This window comes from Loxodonta africana, chromosome 12 (assembly GCF_030014295.1).
Source record: "Loxodonta africana isolate mLoxAfr1 chromosome 12, mLoxAfr1.hap2, whole genome shotgun sequence".
Taxonomy (NCBI): domain Eukaryota; kingdom Metazoa; phylum Chordata; class Mammalia; order Proboscidea; family Elephantidae; genus Loxodonta; species Loxodonta africana.
The window spans coordinates 20,091,234-20,110,759 of record NC_087353.1 but is presented as its reverse complement, the minus strand read 5'-3'; the positions used below and the strand labels follow the sequence as shown (position 1 = coordinate 20,110,759).

Genomic DNA, 19,526 nt, shown 5'->3' with positions numbered 1-19,526 from the left:
TGTGATAAGTGCCACAGAAGATTACCAGGCACCATAATATCTGCCATGAGGAGGGTGAGTGTTTGACGGTACGGGAACCCACGGAGGGGCCTCCAACTCTACAAAAAGAATCAGGGAAGGCTTCTCAGAGGAGGTGACATCTAAATGCCAACCTGAATGCTAAATGAGGGTTAGCCATGCAGAGAGAGGGGGAGTGCAAGTGGAGAGGGGTACAGCACAGGCAGCCACCCTGTGGGAACTGCCTGAGACCTCCCACACACCTGGATGGGCAGCTCAGTCCCACGGAAAGCTGGGTGCTCTGGAGTTCAATGGCTACCACAGCTGTCGCCCCCAGCTCCTATGTGAAGTGGGCCTGAACAGATCACAGCCGGGGGCCTCCAGTGCACAGGGTCTGCACACTTGTTCCGGTATGGCCAGCCTGGCTGGAAAAAGTCCAATGGCTAGTCAATTAAAAGGCACAACATAACCCGATCCGTCCCCACTCCATATACTCTCCAGGTTCTAACCCGGCTCGGGGTGCGCCCACTCTGATGGCAGGCCCAGAGAACACGCACACGTGGTTTTTCCGCTGGCCTGGCTGCATACCCTCTTTGCATATACCCAGAGCATAGGAGCCTGGGGTCTCCAGACCAAGGGAACCTCCTGCACTTCCTGACTGAGAGCTTGATTATCTTTTTAAATTGCAAATTTGCTGGGGAAAAGCAGCCCAACCGTTGCACAACCAGCACTTTATCCTGCTCTTCAGTGCTGTGGGCGCTGTGCAATTAAAATCGTACAGAGCTGTTTTGTGGTAATTATAATTCCTGCCTATACCTCCAGGTGGCCCCGGGTCAGTGGACTCACGCTCCCGCTGCAGCGCTGGCTCCTAACAAGAGGGCGCACCCAACTCCCTGGGGAGTTTTCCCCCAACTGGGCCTGCACCCGGCTCCTAATTCAGGAGGCTGCGTGGCTGAACTGAAAAAGCTCACGCCTCCCAAATCTTCTCATTTTTATTTTTGAACTTAAACCATTAGCAAACCTGTACTCCCGTGAACGAACAAATATATATTTAAACAGGAGTGCAAAGCCTACCTTTAACCCTGTTACATTTTATCTAATTTTCAGCTCATCCTTCCAACCTACTACAGTTTTTGGAATTTGAATAGCTTGGCTGCTAACCAAAAGGTTGGCAGTTAAAGTCCACCAGCTGCTCTTTGGAAACCCTATGGGGCAGTTCTACTCTGACATTTAGGGTTGCTAAGAGTCGGAATTGACTCAACGGCAATGGGTTTGGTTTAGCTTTGTATCCTCAACCAATTTGATACACACGCCATGTCTTATAAAGTGGTGGATAAAAACAGTGACGTGGTCTGGGCAAAGCCATATGGCAGATGTGGAGAGGCGTGGTAGCCAAGGTCTAACTATCAGCTCCTGGTTCTCTGCTTTGTTCTCAAAACAACTGCAGGAGGGCTGGCCCACGGCTCTGTTGAATTTGAGGTGCTAGGTCCACAGCTGGCCTCCGATAGCCCAGTCTTCCAAGAAAGGAAGGCAGGTCTGTGTGTACTGAATGAAGTTTAGCAGCCCTCAAGAGCTTCAGAGCTGTCTCTGGCGCCTGCCACTATCAATGTCGTCGTTGTTAGCTGTGGGTGAGTTGGCCCCCGACTTATGGAGACCCTGGGCGCCTGATCCTGTGCCATCCCCAAGATTAGTAGCTTATCAGGCCATTGTGCGCTGTAGGGTTTTCACTGGCTGACTTTCAGAAGCAGATCACCAGTCGAGTTTTTTTCAGAAACAAGCAGTCAAGGTCATTTTACAAACAGAAAGACGGAGGGCCCAGAGTTTTTGAAAGTGGCAGCGCTGCACCTCAAACCCAGTCTTCAGAATCCCTCATCCGCCCAAATGGACAGTCACGGGGCCTGCACGCTAGAGCCTTGAATACGCTGCTGGCTGAAGGGGGCAGCGTGGTCAGGCAGGGAGAGCCCACAACTGGCTTCTTGCCCCAACTCCTAGCTCTGCCCTGATCTCCCCCAAACAGAATCACTTTCCATGAAATGAGAAAACTGGACTGAATCATGTCCAAGACCCCAAACCCCTACAACTTGATGTTAAAAGATACGTTTACAAATAATTTTTCATGACACAGGAAAACGGAACGATATGATATTCAAGGGAAAAAGTGGGCACCGAAATAAATAAAAATTTTTTTTTTTTTTTGAAGTCAGCTATAATATGTGTCTATGTCTCTTCAACTATCTGTAAGTCACGGCTGACTGGAAGAAATGGATCCAGATGTCTGCTACCATTATCTGAGTTGCAAGACAACAGATTATATTTGCTTTTTTCCTTTTCTGCATTTTTCCCATTTTCTACAATGGGCACTGATACAGCCAGACCAAGGAAACTGTAAACGCCTGTTTAAAAAGCACATGCCTCTCTGTCCTGGCTGCCAGCTGACCATGACCATGCCCTGCCAACCCCACCCTCCCAGCACTTCCCCTAGCCTGGCCTGGAGGTAGAACTGACAGTAGCTGCCAAGCCTCTCTGGCTCCCCTGAGCTCCGGAAATGTTAACTGTTGAGGCAAATGAGTCCCGTACCTCCCTTCAAAAGAGCCTTTGAAAAAAACGTGAAACTGCACCTTTCTCGATTTTGCTTTGGGCAAAGTAGCTGCAGAATCTTGACACTTGAAAACACTAGACAATTCAGACAGCTGAATCTATCCTCAGGATCCTGTCAAGGTCTCATCAAGAATGCTGAATGTAAAACAAATCAGCCCCAAAGGGCTGGTGTCGCCCTGTCCCCAACATCACGGCTAACACTCACTGGTCACAGGACTGGAAATTCCCACCTTGCTCAACTAAATCACGCACTCAGTCGAAAGTTCAGAGTCCCTCCCTCGCCAGCACATTCTCACTCTGTCTAGCCCTGCCTCCCTTCTACACCCCTCAAGTACCCTCTCCTTCGGGGGGCCTTCCTGGCCTCACTCAGCAGCTAGTTACTCCCAGGTGGGTTTGGATTGACCAGTCCTTAGAACAGAACACATGCTAATAATAATTTTTGTGTCTCCATGACAAATTCAAACCTTGGCTTGGTCATTACCTGTTGAATGGAAGGGAGACAGGCAGGCAGGAAACCAGACATTGCTTACGTGTTACGGTGAATAACCTGGCCCCAGGTCCCTGCCCTCCAGGAGCTGATAATCTGCCAGGAACACTCTGTAACTACCATGGGCAGGTAAGTATAAGGGACCAACGAGGAAAGGGGAAGCTTCTAGGAGATGAGGAATCTAAGTTGGACCTTGGAGGTTGTAAAAACAGCATGAGGGCAGTATCTGACCTCCTCCAACCCCACAAGGGGGAAGGAGAACCAAGATCAACAGCTCAAGGCTGACTCCCACGAGGCGGAGGTCAGACATGCCTCCTCTCTCCACCATCTTTACCAATTTTGACACCAACCGTCCCTCCCATAGCACTCTCTACATCTCCGCTGGGTTCCATAATTCATTGCAATGGCCACAGAACTCACAGTCAATACTCACGATTATGGGGTTTATTAGGGAAGTAACAGTCACAATTGAGGCTCAGGAAACACTCAGGATACAGTTTTTCCATCAGGACAACCTCTTCCCAACTGTGCTCATAGGCATGCCTCTCCCTGGTCCTAGGCCTTTCCTCAGAGGCACTCAGCTTCCTCACTTTGTGGGCCAGGAAGCCCACCATGCCATCTCCTGCTGCCAGGTCTCTGCCGCCGGGTCTCTCCTGCCACCACTTCTCCTGTCTTCAACGTTACAGCTTGTTCTCTAGGTCTCCCCTGCTTCCAGGAGCTTCTTAGCACAGGAATTCCAGATCCAAAGGATGGACTTTCCACTCTTGGCCGTTCTTCCTCTCTGCACCAGATTGGCTCTCTTTCAAGACAAAACTGACCAATTCCCTTGGTGGGCCGCAATTACCCTATCACACAGTCTCGCCCAATCATCTGGGTGGGAGCTACAAGACCGTGGCCAGAAAGGCCACACAAAAGTAATCAATTACACTGCAGAGGTTGACCAGGAGTTCCCCAGGCAAAGCCATGGGATATCATTTGATGTGGTTGAAACAACAACAACAAAAAATCCATTGCCGTTGAGTTGATTCCAGCTCATCGTAACCCTACAGGACAGAATAGAACTGTCTCATAGGATTTCCAAGGAGCAGGTGGTGGATTCGAACTGCCAACCTTTTGGTTAGCAGCCAAGCTCTTAGGACAGGAGTAAGAACATGCACAGGAATGAGAGATCGGATGTGGCTTGGACATTTCCATTAGGACAGCATGGTGACAGTGGGTAAGGCCTGTTAACTGTGCCAGGCAGTCCACCAAGTTGGGAGACAAACTTATTTTCAAACAGTACATTAGTTACATTTTCCAATAATATACTCAATGTGTTTTTCTTCGACCAACAGACATCTTTTCAGATGAAATGCCTCTAAATTTAAAGTAAATTCATCGTAGCATTATTCACAATAGCCAAAAGGTGGAAACAACCCAAGTGTCCATCAATAGACGATGGATAAATAAAATGCAGTGTATATCTCTGCGATGGAATATTACTCTGTCTTAAGAAGAAACGAAGTCCCAATACAGGCTACTACATGCATAAACCCTGAAAACATGTTGAGAGAAATAAATCAATCACAAAAGGAAAAATAGTGTATGATCTCACCTACATGAAATAATCAGAATAGACAAAAGTTCATTAGTGGTTACCAGGGGCAGGTGGGAAGAGATAAGGGGGAGTTATCACTTAAGCAGTGCTGATGTTCTATTTGAAATGATGGAAGACATTTGGAAATGGATAGTGGTGACGGTAAATGTAATTAATGTCACTGAAGTGTACACATCAAAATGGTTAAAATGGCAAATGTCTTGTTATTTATATTTTACTACAATAAAATGTTAAAAAAATTTTAAAGCAATGGGTCCAATAAGAAACCCAAACCAGTTGCCGTTGAGTTGACTCTGACCCATGGTGACCCAGTGTGTGACAGAGCAGAACTGTCCTCCATAAGGTTGTCAGTGGCTGTGATCTTTGGGAAGTAGGTCACCAAGCCTTTCTTCCGAGGTGCTTCTAACTGGATTCTAACCACCAAAATTTCAGTTAGTAGCCGATTAATCTGAAAACAGTACAATTGTCATGGACTGAATTATGTCCCCCCAAAAACGTGTGTATCAACTTGGTTAGGCCATGATTCCCGGTATTCTGTGGTTGTCCTCCATTTTGTAACTGTAATTTTTTGTCAGAGAGGATTAGGGTGGGATTATAACACCTTTACCAGGTCACATCCCTGATCCAGTGTAAAGGGAGTTCCCCTGGGGTGTGGTGTGCACCACCTTTTATCTCTCAAGACATAAAAGGAAAGAAGAAGCAAGCAGAGAGTGGGGACCTCATACCACCAAGAAAGAAACACCAGAACCAGAGTGGGTCCTTTGGACCTGGGGTCGCTGTGCCTGACAAGCTCCTAGACCAGGGGAAGACTGAGAACAAGGACCTTCCTGCAGAGCCAACAGAGAGAGAAAGCCTTCCCCTGGAGCTGACGCCCTGAATTTGGACTTGTAGCCTACTTTACTGTGAGAAAATAAATATCTCTTTGTTAAAGCCATCCACTTGTGGTATTTCTGTAACAGTAACACTAGAGGACTAAAACAACAACAAATAGGGAGTGCCCCCAAAAGCCTGGAAACACAAGGTAATTATGCAGTTATTGTGACTCCAGTTGGCCACAATCCATCCTTCCACTCAGGAACAGGGCACGGCCTTGTCTCCTGTGCCCCTAGTGCCTCTCGACGGTGCTTTACAGAAAGATACAACCTTAACATGTAACAGCAGGGTGCTACTTAAATAAATTATATATATAAAAAAAGGGCACACTTAAGAATGAGAGACTTGCAAAGCCTTCACAAAGAGGCCAAAAAATAATTTTAATAAGATAGAAAAACATATTCAATAACTTATTACATGTACATACAATGTCATTTTGGTAAAATTAAATATGCATTTTGTGGCATTAAGGAGACCAGGAAATGTAATGGGAAGTATGACTGACCTTGGCTGATTAGGAGCGTTTATTTTTTCATGCGTACTTTTCAGAATTTTCCAGAATCACCTTCCTTGCTGCTCCTGGAGCCTGCCAGGCCCACTCCCCCGTGAGGCCTTGCACCAGCCGCCCCTCTCCATGGACCACAGTCCCAGTCTTCACACTCATGGGCACAACTCCTTCAAGTCTTTGCTCAAATATCACCTTCTTGACAAGGTGTGCCATGACTGGCTTATTTAAAACTGTAAGACCCTCCCTCCAACACACTCCCGACTCCCCCCTTACCCTGCTCCAGTTCTTCCCATGGCATGTACCATCTAACGCATCTCTTACTTGTTTATATGTTTATTGTCTGTCTCCACCTACTAAATGTACAGCCAGAATGCTCATTAGAAGCAAGGATGGCAAGACTTCGTCTCACATACTTTGGACATGTTATCAGGAGGGACCAGTCCCTGGAGAAGGACATCATGCTTGGTAGAGTAGTGGGTCCGTAAAAAAGAGGAAGCCCCTCAACGAGATGGACTGACACAGTGGCTGCAACAATGGGCTCGAGCACAACAGTGATTGTGAGGATGGAGCAGGACGGGGCAGTGTTTTGTTCTGTTGTACATATGGTCGCTATGAGTCACAACCAACTTGACGACACCTAACAACAACACTAAATGTAAGATCCATGAAGGCAGGAGGGGTTTGTCTTTCTTTTTTGTCAGGTGTATCCCCAGAGCCTAAAACTGTATCTGGCACATAGTAGTCACTCAATAAATATCTGGTGACTGAATTAATTAACATGCATAACTTTTCTCATAAGAAAAAAAAAATAGTTTAATGCAATTTTTTTCTTCATATTGGTCAGATACATTTCTATCTAAATATTTTCTTATGTTTTGTTGGCAATTAATAAACCAAAAAAAACAAGACAAAACAAAAATCCCAAACAAACCCAATGCTGTCGGGTTGATTCCACCTCATGACAACTCCATGTGTTACACAGTATGAACTGTTCCATGGGTTTTCTTGGCTCTAGTCTTTACAGAAGTAGATCACCAGGCCTTTCTTCCACAGTGCCACTGGGTGGGTTAGAACTGCCAACCTCTAGGCTAGTTGTAGAGTGCAAAACGTTCGCACCAACCAGGGACTTCTTAATGTTGGCATTAACCAAGGGATCCTTATTGTAAAGTCAAATTAAGGTATAATTTACATGAATAAAATTCACTGTTTCTAGGTGTACAGTTCAATAGTTTTGATAAATGTACACAGTTGTAGGGGGCATTGGTGGTTCAGTGGTAGAATTCTCACTTTCCATACTGAAGACCTGGGTTCAATTGCCAGCCAAAGCAACTCACCTGTCTGTCAGGGAGGCTGACATGTTGCTATGATGCTGAACAGGTTGCAGCAAAGCTTCCAGACTAAGACGGACTAGGAAGAAAGGCCTGGAGATTTACTTCCAAAATCAGCCAGTAAAAACCCTTTGGATCACAAGTGTCCAATCTGCAACTCATCACGGGGATGATGCAGGACGGCGTAAGGTTTTGCTCTATTGTGTGCGGTTGTCGTGCTTTGGGGGCCAACTTGATGGCAATTAACAACAACTACACACAGTTATGTAACCATCAACATAAAATTTCCATCAGAGATAAATACGAATAGTTTGTCTCCAACTACTCTCCTGAATTACTCTGTTAACCCTGACAGGCTTTCAATGGATTCCTCCTTCTAGATAAAAACAAGGGTAGAAAAGGAGCCAATTTTCTTCAGATTGCACTCTGAGTAAGGACCTGTCGTATAGGCTTTGTTTGATTCTATTCCTCCACCAATTCTTTGGAGGGAAGGATTGTCCCCATTCTACAAGTGAGGGAACTAAAGTCCGGGAAGTTATGTAACCTGTCCAAGGTCACACAGCTTCTGAGAGGAAGATGTGGGGCTTACATCCAGGTCAGTTCTGACTTCAAAACCCACGTTGGTCCCAACACACCACACTACTCAAAACAATACCCAGTAAAAAAAAAAAAAAAAACCGTTGCCGTTGAGCTGATTCTGACTCATAGCGACCCTATAGGACGGGACAGAACTGCCCCTACAGGGTTTCCAAGGAGTGGCTGGTGGATTTGAACTGTTGACCTTTTCATGAGCAGCCATAACGACACGGTTATAATTTGTGGTCTTAGCTCTGGTTCCTGTCTAATTGGTGTACCTGGAGTTTTCTGAACAACATGAAGTCAGAGTGTGGTCATATACATTCCTCCTTCCCCGTCTGCTTTCACACTTCCTTTTTTATCCAGATGGCTCCAGTAACACAGGGATTGCCTCACAACTCCAGCACTGAGAAAAGCCCCTGGGACCCATGGTCCTGAGACCAAGCGCGCTAGCATCTCAAGCAGATGAGATTCCTTTACAATACAGGTTCCTGCCTCGTGAATGTGGGGAGAAAGCAATGCTTTAAGTGAAAAAAGAAGATTTTAGAACAAATTGTATCTATAGGAATATGTATCTGTGCAGAGAAAATCCCCACCCTCGGGCTAGAAGCACACAGAAATGTGACCTTTAGGGCTAGGATATGAATAGGGATCTTTTTCCACTCCCCTATTTTTTTGGGGGGGCCGTGGTGGTGCAGCTGTTAAGAGCTTGGCTGCTAACCAAAAGGTCAGCAGTTCAACTCCACCAGCCGCTCCTTGGAAACCCTATGGGGCAGTTTTACTCTGTCCTGTAGGTTTGCTGTTAAGTCAGAATTGACTTGACGGCACACAACAACAACCACTTTTTTATTGTCTGATTTTCTAATTTTTCATCCCTGAAAACAGATAACTAGGGAAGAGACCCCAGATTTCCCTCTAGGCTCAGCTCCCCCTCAAAGACTACCTTTCTGCAGCCCATCCATGGAATTCTTCTTCTATTACACAGCCACCCTGCCTGTTCTTCTCCGTCCTCTCATCCATCCATCCGGGCATTGGAAGCAGAGTGGTAAATAAGGCCAACAAAGTCCCTGTCCCACGGAGCTTCTGCTCTGCTTGCGCAGAAAGACCATCAACTGATAACTCTTGAATTAAGAAGATAATTACAGACGGTGAACCACACCAGGAAGGACAGATGAGATCAGGCCACTGCTTCTATACCATCAGGTTTGAAATGTCTGCCCACTTCCTCTCTCAACTTATAAATCCTCCCCTGTGCTTGTACCTAGCTCAATCCCCAGGCCCTTCCCAAGAAGCCTCCTCAGAACCATACAGTTAAAAGTAATTTCTCCTTTTCCACCAGTTGCTGTCAAGTCTACTCTGGCTCAAGACGACCTCACGTGTGTCAGAGTGAAACTCGCTCCATAGGGTTTTTGATGGCTAATTTTTTGGACGTAGATCACCAGGCCTTTCTTCTGAGGTGCCTCTGGGTGGTCTCCAAACTCCAACCTCTCAGTTAGCAGCTGCGTACGCTAACTGCACCACCCAGAGACTCCTCACTTCCCACCAATACCCCTTTTTCCTAACACTTTGCTCCTACCTCCATTTTAACACTTGTCACAATGTTTTGTGTTTGAATTAAATGTATCTGTCTCCCCTGTGAGCCGCTGGAGGGCAGAGCCTTGCTCAACTCCACACCTCACCCTGTGCCCTAAGCCCTGTGTGCTCAATTTGTCCAAATTGCATCTCCCACTTACACTGTTGGCTCCCTGAGGGCAGCACAGGTTCTATGTCTTTGCAGCCTGGGTGCTCCATCAAATCTGCAGAGAAACAGCTCCTTGCCCCGGTCCTTAAAGACTGAACCAGGAGCCAGAACTGTCCAGTGGGGAGCCCACATTCAGCCCTGCACTGTCTGGGCCGATATTAAAATGAAAACAAACAGGAAGACAAGAAGGCAACACACAAAGGTGAGAGTCATTGCCTGAGAAGACGATCGGAGATTCTGTGGCCCCATATTCTGCAAACCTTCTGGAATAGTGTTATGGAAGTCATAATTAGAGTAAGTATTCTGTGCAGCCCCTTTTCCCCCAGGCTCTGGCGTTTTGCCCCACTAACCTGAAGGGTGTGACCCGGCAACTCGAGGAAGATCTAGGACAATCCTAAGGAAGGAAGGAGCCCTGTAGCCTTTGGAGACCAGCAGGGCAACTGGAAGCCAGAGCCACTTCCCACAGGGAACCAGGACAGGCCTGCTGGCCCAGCCGGCTTGTCCAAGCTCATGGGACAGTCAGTCATGAGACTCGGACACTTGAGGACTTGTCCAGGCTGGATTTTCCTAGAGGCCCAAGGGGAAAACACACCTCAATGCCAAACTGAATTTACAAAGTCAGGTCTAACAAGACACAAGGTGTGTGGAGGGAGGAGGGATAGCTAGATGAGAAGTTCCCAGGGCCCTTTAGTCCAAAGATTGAAAGATTCAACCTAGATCCGGTCCTTGGGTCCCAAGTCTGGGGGCCAGGCCTCTCACTGAGTAGAGGTGCTGGTGGGCAAGGTCAGGGCTCTCAGCTTGCCTAGGGGCCTGCAGTACCCCGTCCAGGAGCACTTACAGTTTCAGACGGCTGAGGGGCCCAGAGAGAGAGAGAAAGGGCTGCTTCTCAAGGCTGGTCTGGGGATCTGAGTGTTCAGAGGGCCGGCAGGGTCCTAGGTTGTCCAGCTCTGGTGGCCAGCAGGAGAAGGAGCCTGGCCCAGGCAGCAGATGCTTCATCCAGGAGCAAAGCCTGTGTCTCTTGGCTGAGCCTGGCTGTGTCTGTGTGACTCTGGCTCCTGAGCCCAGAATACAGGTTGCTGAAGACCCAGGAACCCCTGTCACCCCTTCAAATAAGGAAGTCTTTTGTCCTTGGTTTGGAATTCTGAAACCAGAAATGACAACCCTAGGGGACTTGGTGAACGATATCATCTATCTTGAGATCTGCTCTGGCACCCAATCTCTGGTTTCTAGGAACATTCCTGTTACTCTTCACTTTAGATCACTTTAAATTTTAATTTTTCTATTTTCAAGGCAGATGATAATGATGATAGTTCAAGGCCTTCCACCTAACTCATGTCTTATTCATTAAGAATCAGCATGGTGTCGTGAACAAAGTGCCTGCGGGGAGCCCATTCTGCCCCTTGCTGGGCAATTGCCCTCTGCGCCAGGCCTCAGTTTCCCCACCTGCCTCAGCGCTTCCAGAGGCAGCTTATTCCTTGGTCCAGTCTCAGGATTTTGCCTCTTCCCCCTGGCTCTGGTCCCACCCACCTGCACGCCTGTCCTCCCTCATGCCACTCTCCTGCCTGGGAGCAACGTGTCCTTCGTCTTGGCCAATCTACAGTGACCACCAACACCCAGCTCATCACAACTCGCAGCCTCAAGAAGCTCCCTCACCACTCCTGTCTGGCACGTGAGTGCGTTACTCTGAGTCTCACCACGTTGCACCTGTTCAAGACCTTCCTAACTCAAGGATCAGGTGTTGGAGGAGAGGAGACCCTGCCCATGCAGATGCCTCCCTCTCTTGGGACCACCAGCCCCACTGACCTGCCCACTGACAGAGGGCCCAAGGGGGCTTTCAGAGGCTGAGAGGGGAAGGTAGCAGAGCGGGACCCAGAAAATGGCCGCCTTCTCCAAAGTCAGCCACAGTTTGTGAGCCAGGGAGCTGTGACAGCTTGCTCCTTTTACACCCAACACATTCCCAGGTTCTCTCCATGGGGCAGGGAACAGTCACCCCGATCAATTCCTTCTGAGGACCAACTCAAGTGCCCCCACAGTAGCAGAGGAGGGGAGGACAGGATGCATTCCCCTAATCCTGGCTGGTCCCCCTGGTAAGGAAGGCTGAGGCTTATCTGGGGAGCTTGGGCAGGGCGTGGGGCCCTCCCGCTGCAGTACCACACCTTGGCGACGGCACTGGTACCACCGCGTCACAACTATACTCGCCTATCTGCCTCCCCAGCCCCGTAAGCTCCCCCAGGGGATCCAGCCTTACCCACCTTTGTATCCACCACACTGGACACAATCCCTACTGGCCTTTCCATGTGTCCCCTTGCCTACCAGGTCTCAACTGGCTCTGCAGCCCAGCCGTGTCAGTTCTGCCTCGGGGATCCCCAGAGCAAAGTGGGTAGCTGAGCCCCATAACATGTCCAATTCTGCGATGCCTCAGATGGACTGCTTCATCTTACAGATGAGGAAAATGGGGCTCAGAGGGATGAAGGCCAGCCAAAAGCTCTACACAGAAATGTTGTGTATAAAGTCAGAATTAGAGCCCAAGCGTCCCTACGACACCACTGTTGTCTGCAAGTTCCTCAGGATTCCCAGGTGTGGGCACCACTCGACAGAGGGACAGATCCCTGGGATTTTTCAACAGCAGAGGGCACGTTCTGCTGCACCTTTTTTCTGGTGTTCCTAAATCACACCAGCTGACAGCCTCCTGTGCCCTGCAAACAGCCACTACTAATGGTCACCTCATCATCCAGAGCCTGACCTAAGTGTCCTGGCATCACTGCGCAGCCTCATCCAAGGGCCAGCACAGTCACCACTCAATTCTTATATGTGGACCCAATTTGGGGTCTAGACAACATTAAAACTCACTACACCCAGGTTTACTGCAGCACTTTTCACAATAGCCAAAAGATAGAAACAACCAAAATGTCCATCAAGAGATGAATGGATAAACAAAATGTGGCACATACACACAATGGAATACTACGCAGTCATGAAGAAAAATGAAGTCCTGATGCATGCCACAACGTGGATGAACCTTGAAAACATCATGCTGAACGAAGTAAGTCACTGGCACAAAAGGACAAATACTACCATCTCACTTATATGAAATAAGCAAATATATAGAAACCAAAGATTATTAGTGGTTACCAGCGGTAGGAAGGAGGCGGACAGGGCGTTTTTGCTTAGGGAACACTGAGCTTATGTTAACGGTGGTGGAATTATTTAGAAACGGTGTTTAGAGTGATTAAATAACTTGAAGAATGCAATCAATGTCACCGAATTAAACGTGTAGAAATTGTTGAATTGGTATATGTTTTGTTATGCATATTTTCATCACAATTAAACCCCCTCTCCCTCCCAAATTAAACTCACCCTAAAGGCAATGCCTTCTCTGCTTTTTGGACCTTCTTCCTGCCAGCCTCTAATCATCCCTCAGAGAAACAGTCCAGTTCTGCACACAAGGACTCGGAGTTTTTGCAGATGAGGACAGAGAAGATTTGCCCCAGTGAGAGATCAAGCCAGGCTAGAAATTCTCACCCCAAGGTTTCTCCACCCCCAAGTCCCACACATTCACCTATGTGCACATAGATGTGTACCGGGCTCCCTCATCCTTCATCACAGGCACCCATCCTCTCTAAATCTGATGGAACTGGATTGGGAGATGACAACTAGAGGTGCGGCTTTGAATGGAAAGGGTGGTCACTACTAAAGAGAAATGAAAGAACACAAATAGAAAGGGGGCTCCTGAATTTATTGAGATATCTCCAGTGGGGCTCTACAAAAGTCAACCACTTAGGCTCCACGTGAACGGAATGCTAAGTACCCTATCACGAGCCCCCACCACCCCTGGGGCCTAACCCAGTACATTCTGTGAAGATAAGTGGACCAGGTAGGCGCCTGCACGTGAAGATAAGGGCTATATATAGAAGGAGAAAGTTGTTTTTTCCAAAATGTTAAGAAGCACATTTCAAGGAGTAAAAAGATTTCAAGGACACAGTGGGGGTAGCCTAATGAGGTCAGAGCCTTTTCCTTTCTAAAAACTACAGTGACTTGAACTTCTTAAAGTGTAACTCATTCGGGTCTGGTTAAATTCATGCTTCCTTTTAACTCACTTTCAGCTCTCCCTGGTGAATCCAAACACAGAATATACTATATTATTTGAGTAACACGGAATTGGCGACTGTTTCCAACTGACAAAGTTGGTAGGCTTAACCACCTCCTCCTCCAAGAAGGCCTCAGGGATCACCCTCCCTAGATCTTCCACTCCACCCGGGGTCACCACTCGAATCCTTGCCAGAGTTGCCCTGTGTGAATGTCTCCCTCTGTACAGAGAGCCTCTGGAAGACAGGGACGCGTCTTGTTCCCCTGGAAATCCCTCCTGGCACTTGTACATGGCAGGTGCTTAATAACGATCATCAAATGAAACGGGAGTATAAAGACATCAGGAGGCCCACAGGTACATACATATATAACTGTTCGTTAAAACAACCACAAATACATTTTAATAACAAACTACCTGACTTTCACGTGGACCCGTGTGTCACTTCTTCCTCAGCAGGCCCAGTTATATTAACATAGTTATACATCCAGAACTGTGCATCGGCCTATGTGGAGACAAAAATGGAGGCGTGGGCACAGCTTGGGATCTCGTTAGGAGGCAATGGTCCACACAAGACCCCCCAGAGCAGGAGGGTCCAGCTGACTGCTCACACCGACAGCACCCAGAGAAGGGCAGGCTCGAAGGAACAGGCCAGGAGGAGTCTGGCCCTAGCAGAAGGCTGAGCACTTGCCTGGGGACAGCTTTCTCTCTCTGCTGAAGTTAGAAAGGAAAACTCACTTCTTTCCGGACATAGCAGGGGTAGGAGACACACTGGAGTTTAAACCCACTTCCTCTCTCATTGCTGAAGGGGAATCCACGACTTGAAAGGGACCAGCTCCCCTCCTGCAGCACCAGGTAGGTAGCACCTGTGGGCCAGGTCTGCTCTGGGGTCGCACCTCGTACCAGCGGCTGCCAGAGCCCCAGCCAGCCCCATGCAGAACACTCAGGAGCACAGAGCACCGTCTAAACTCACCTCACAACAATTGCTCTGGACTCGGAAGGCAGGCAGGAAGATGCCCTCCAGGACCAAGAAGTATATTCTGAGACCTCTGCGAAGTTAGCACAGTCATTCTACAGACACGTTGTGGTTTTTGTTGTTTTTAGCTGCCATCAGTTTGGTCCCCGACTCATGAGGACCCCGTGTACAAGAAAAGAAACTCTTCCTGGTCCTGTGCCATCCCCATGATCGGTTGCAGATCAGGCCATTGTGATCCATAGGGCCTTCACTGGTTGATGTGGGGAAGTAGATCGCCAGGCCTTTCTTCCTTGTTTTAGTCTAGAAGCTCTGCTGAAACCTGTTGACCATCATAGCAACAAGCAAGCCTCCACTGGCAGATGAGTGATGGCTATGCGCCAGTTGCAGTGGTCTGGAATCGAACCCAGATCTCCACATGGAAGGCAAGAATTCTGCCACTGAACCACCACTGCCCCAAGGCAGATACATTAGGGCCAGAAAAAACGAGAGAGAATTTTCCAAAGAGTGGAGGAAAGAGCAACTGGCTGTGATGGGGTTTGTGAGTCCCCAAAGTAAACAACTCTTAAAAGCCAAGATGAGGGAGAGAAATCAAGCCAAGGGCATTATCAGATTTTAAGAGTCAGAGCTAAGGGGTCCACAGAGCTGAAGAGGGGGAGCCCTTTGCAGCACCCACTGCAACAGCCTTTTCAGTCTGAACGGGCTAGCTGGGAAGCGATCAGCAGGTTTTGCCACATGGGACAGGCAGGGCGACAATGTGTCTGGCTAGAAGCAGCAACAAGTCCTTGGGCTCACCCCAATCCAGAGGAAAAGCCACTGGCTGCCAACAGCTTGGGAGACACATGCTTTTGGAAAAATCAAGTAATTACGGCATTCCCCTGCTGTCTCTCCCCACCCGGTTTAGATGTTGGCTAAGAAAATGAAGCCGGTTGTGGCAATGACTTCCAACAGATATAATCAAATAATCTATTCCTGGATGCTGCAAGTACTAAAACGTTAGTAATTCAATTCCTGAAACGTCATTTAGGAACTGGCACAGGCTGCAGAGAAAGTACAGTCAACGCACTCATCCGTTCACCCCAAACACACACCTACTGACCTTGAGCCGTGGTGTCCAGCGGCGTGCTGGGGGCTGGCTCCCGAAAGCAGCTAGGACCTGGGCAGGGCCCCTGAGGGACCAGCACTCCAGGAGGGAGAGGCCAACAACCGTGAGTAAATATTGACAATACCGTGGGTGGTATGCTGTTAGGAAAATGTTTGCAGACTGCACTGAGCTTGAGGAAAGAGCAACTAACTGTGTCTGGGGGAGTCACGGAGGCTGCCCCTAAAGAGGTGACAGGCGTTGATCAAAGCTCAATGTACTGCTTGACCTTTATTAAAAGCCAGGCCTGTGTTGGGTGCTGAGGACAGAGAGGGTGGGAAAGCAGCCTGCCCCCAGAGGAATTCCGTTTGGTGAATGCAAACACACACACAGTCCCAGGGCAGGCAGGGTAAAGACCACATGAGCAATGAAGACCCCCCCCTCCACACACACACACACGGCACAGGGGTCCTGACCCTCACAGTGCTGCTTTGGCTCTAGTGAAGCTTTGTCAACCCCACCTCAGCATAGGGCTCACTGTGACAACAAAAAACCCAACCCGTCGCCATTGCATCAATTCCAACTCATGGCAACCCCACGTGTTACACTTTTCTGCTCCACACTTTTCTCCCGCTCCATCTGGGACTGTCTGTTGTGTTCCCTGTCAGGGCGGTCATCTAGTTCTTCTGGTCTTCTGGTCTCAGGCTGGTGGAGTCTCCGGCTTACATGGACCTTTAGTCTCTTGGGTTATTATTTTCCTTGTGTCTTTGGTGTTCTTCATTCTCTTTTGCTCCAAATGGGTTGGGACCAATCGATGCATCTTAGATGGCTGCCCGCAAGCTTTTAGGACCCCAGGCACTGCTCACCAAAGTGAGATGCGGAACCTATTCTTCATAAACTTTGTTATGCCAAGTGACCTAGATGTCCCCAGAAACTATGGTTCCCAGCCCCCAAGCCCCTGCTACTCCATCCCTCGAAGTGTCAAGAGCAAACCTTGTTGTGACTATAGTTCCAAGGTTTTCCGTGGAAGCTTCGGTCAGGGGACTGTGGTATGGGACAAAGTCTTTCCTGGCCCTTTGACAAATTTTTGCTAGGAAGCCTAAATTTTACATTTAAACCAACCAGCATGTGGGCTTATAGTGGTTGCTATTTTTTGCTTCACTGGTTTCTTTCAGAAGTTTATGAATTTTCTACAATAGGGATTTTATTAAAATTTTAGTTTAAAAAATGTCAATGGAATTCCCCCCTCCCCCCACCCCAGACAACAATGACATTATCTGCCCACTACCCAGACATTAAATACCTAACAAATGAGACAGGGCAGCATGTTTAAAGACAAAATTATCCTCGTAAGCAAAATTACCCATCCCAAGCAGAGGACAATAAACTGGAAGAACAACTGGAAATAGCTAGTTTGAATCTCCTTCAAATCCCCCGATGTGACTTGGGGCCACAGCCCAGTTCTTCACTGGCAGACACTCCAGTTCTTTGTGGGATCAACTAACACTCCCAGGGCCCCCTCACAGCAGCTGGATGAGGGGAAGCAGGGCCAGAATCGCTGTTTGGTTCCAGGAGCCCTCCTCCCCTGGCCAAATGTCCTCATCTTCACATACAAGGAGACTTGAGGCTACCCTGCAGGAGGCTCCCCTCACCGCAGAAAATCCCAGGCAAATGTAGCCCCCCTAAAACAAGCTGTTGTATGAGATAAAGTCAGGGCTGGCTCCAGCTCCGGCATCCTCATATCCAGCAGACAGGCTCTCTGTGCTTGTTTCTGGAGGTTCAGAGATGAATATGGCGGAGTGGCCGCCGCGAGGAGCTCACAGTCTGGTGGGGAAGACAGGAATGGAAACCAAGAGAGCACATACAGCAAAGGGAAGCCCAGGGCTATGGGAGCCTGGGGCCAGGAGAGGTAAGGAGGGAGGCATCAGGGAAGGCTTCCCAGAGATGACGTTTGAGCTGCTGAGAGGCAGGAGGCTGGGGCCAAAGATGGGGCTGGGAAGGTGAGAAGAGCTGGATCATGGAGGTCCAGACACCATGAGCTTGGGCATGGGTGGTTGTTCTGATGCCAAACGGATGTGTTCGTGGAACAGTTATGCATGAACCAAGTCTTGGGTTCACCAGATCCTTATTTTAAGTGAATTATGAGATTTGGTATTTATAGGAACCCGGCCCTGAATGCCTCTCACATAAAGTGTCCATCCCTGCTCTACATTCCAAGTCTGGCTCAAGAGGTTCAGTTGGAGAGGCTATAGTACCCAGGAGGGGGAGAGGCAGCATCTACCAGCTAAGATGCTTCTACAGCAGAGGGTGACAGGATCCTGGGTCCAGCCCAGATCCACCACTCCTCACCCACCTCACGCGCCAGCGCCTCTGAGCCTCACTTGTGAAGAGAGGACAGAAAGACTACTCAGATGAGTGAGGGAGCCTGGATGGGCCCAGTGTGAACTGCGAAGCCCTATGCACAAGTCACCTGTTGTCATCATTTATGCTCTGAAGCGGCTAAGGGGGAAGGAGGTGAAGCGTAGGGGGCTGGGCAATGCAAAGAGAAGGAGGAGAGCAATTCAAGATCAGCAAGGGCAATCCCAGGGGAAAACCTGCCTGTCCCCTCTGCAGGCCACTGTCCAGCTCTGCCCCATGTCCCACGTATACTCAGGGCTGTCCACTCAGACAGCAGAGGCCTTTTCCCCCACCCTCACCTCCATACACAAAGGTGTATGTTGTGCAGGAACATGTCCCAGTGAGGGGCTCAGGTTCTTGCAACACCCCTCATCCCCATGTATGAGGCCCATGAGATAATCAGGGTCATATTCTGTCCTAGACTATAACCCAAGAGCTAGAAACCCAGGAGAAGCAAGACAAAGGTCAGGAGCCCTGAGTTATCATCCAGAGGCCTCTGTCAGGTGACACCTCAACCTCCTCACCTGTGAGCGAGGCAGATGATTAAGTCCCCTGAATGTTGGGGGGCTGGTCATTATCGTGTCAAGGGCCAGGCTGGGTGCAGACACTATCCTCGTATGTGTGATGGATGCACACATCCTCTCCACCCCAACCCTGGGGCACTTGGGACTCTGTGTCATTTTCAGGCTAGTGGTCAGAGAGGGGAGCCCTGGTGGTGCAGTGGTTAAGAGCTCGGCTGCTAACCAAAAGGTCAGCAGTTTGAATCCACCGGCCACTCTTTGGAAACCCTATGGGACAGTTCTACTCTGTCCAATCGGGTCGCTACGAGTCGGAATCAACTTGAAGGCAACAGGTTTTGGTCAGACAGTTGTCAGGACACAATACTCCTGGTGGCATCTGCTGACCTGGGGGGCTTCACCACAGGTGCAGGAACATGTGGCTTGGGAGATGACTGACTTTCACGTGTCCTCCAACTCCAGCTACAAAAAGTTAACCGTTGGGAAATCTGAGGGTGAGGGAAAGCCCCTTCCCTCTTCCTCAAGCAGCGTCTTATAAAGAGATCTGGATGCCCACCACTTTAGAAGGTGATCCCTGTGTGATAGGCTGAGGGCAGGTGAAGCCAGTCCTGGGGGCAAGGAGAGGGTTGATCTCACCGCACACCACCCCCATCAAAGAGAAGAAAAGGACATGAAGGAGGAGTGAAGGGATACTTAGCTAGGCAGGGAGGGAGTCAAGGGAGGAGAGGAAAGTTCCATGGAATCCAGCCAAGAGGAAAGGGGGGAGCA

At 48.8% G+C, this 19,526-nt stretch overlaps 1 protein-coding gene across 3 annotated transcripts in view; it reads right to left on the bottom strand.

Annotated features, from left to right (window-relative positions):
- HPCAL1 (hippocalcin like 1) overlaps nucleotides 1–19,526 on the bottom strand; it is a 146,720-nt gene that overhangs the window by 58,314 nt on the left and 68,880 nt on the right. The window contains exon 1 of one of the 3 annotated variants that reach the window (XM_023550424.2): nucleotides 2,616–8,027. The exons of the other annotated variants lie outside the window; for them this stretch is intronic. The gene's annotated coding sequence lies outside the window, so the exon portion shown is untranslated. Of the gene's footprint in view, nucleotides 1–2,615; nucleotides 8,028–19,526 lie in introns of those variants that run through there. 3 annotated transcript variants of the gene reach the window in all.